Source organism: Ascaphus truei, assembly GCF_040206685.1.
Source record: "Ascaphus truei isolate aAscTru1 chromosome 20 unlocalized genomic scaffold, aAscTru1.hap1 SUPER_20_unloc_3, whole genome shotgun sequence".
Taxonomy (NCBI): Eukaryota; Metazoa; Chordata; class Amphibia; order Anura; family Ascaphidae; genus Ascaphus; species Ascaphus truei.
Window position 1 is genome coordinate 404028 of NW_027453859.1, and position 599 is coordinate 404626.

Here is a 599-nt window from a genome sequence, read left to right on the forward strand (position 1 = left end):
AAGCCCCGCCCCCTGGCAAGGCTGAAGCCCCGCCCCCTGGCAAGGCGGAAGCCCCGCCCCCTGGCAAGGCAGAAGCCCCACCCCCTGGCAAGGCTGATGCCCCGCCCCCTGGAAAGGTTCAGGCTCCGCCCCCTGCAGCAGCCAAGAAAAGAAGAGGGAAGAAGAGACCGCAGAGAGGGACGAGAGATCAGATCTCTGGGGTGAGACCTGCAGAGCATCGCACCCCCCTCCCTCTCCTGCAGCACGTCTCTCTGCTACACCTTCCCATCTCCCTGAAGCTCTCTCTGACCCCCCCATCTCCTCTCTCTGACCCCCCCATCTCCTCTCTCTCTGACCCCCCATCTTCTCTCTCTGACCCCCCATCTTCTCTCTCTGACCCCCCCATCTCCTCTCTCTGACCCCCCCATCTCCTCTCTCTCTGACCCCCCCATCTCCTCTCTCTCTGACCCCCCCATCTCCTCTCTCTCTGACCCCCCCATCTCCTCTCTCTCTGACCCCCCCATCTCCTCTCTCTCTGACCCCCCCATCTCCTCTCTCTCTGACCCCCCCATCTCCTCTCTCTCTGACCCCCCCATCTCCTCTCTCTCTGACCCCCCCTA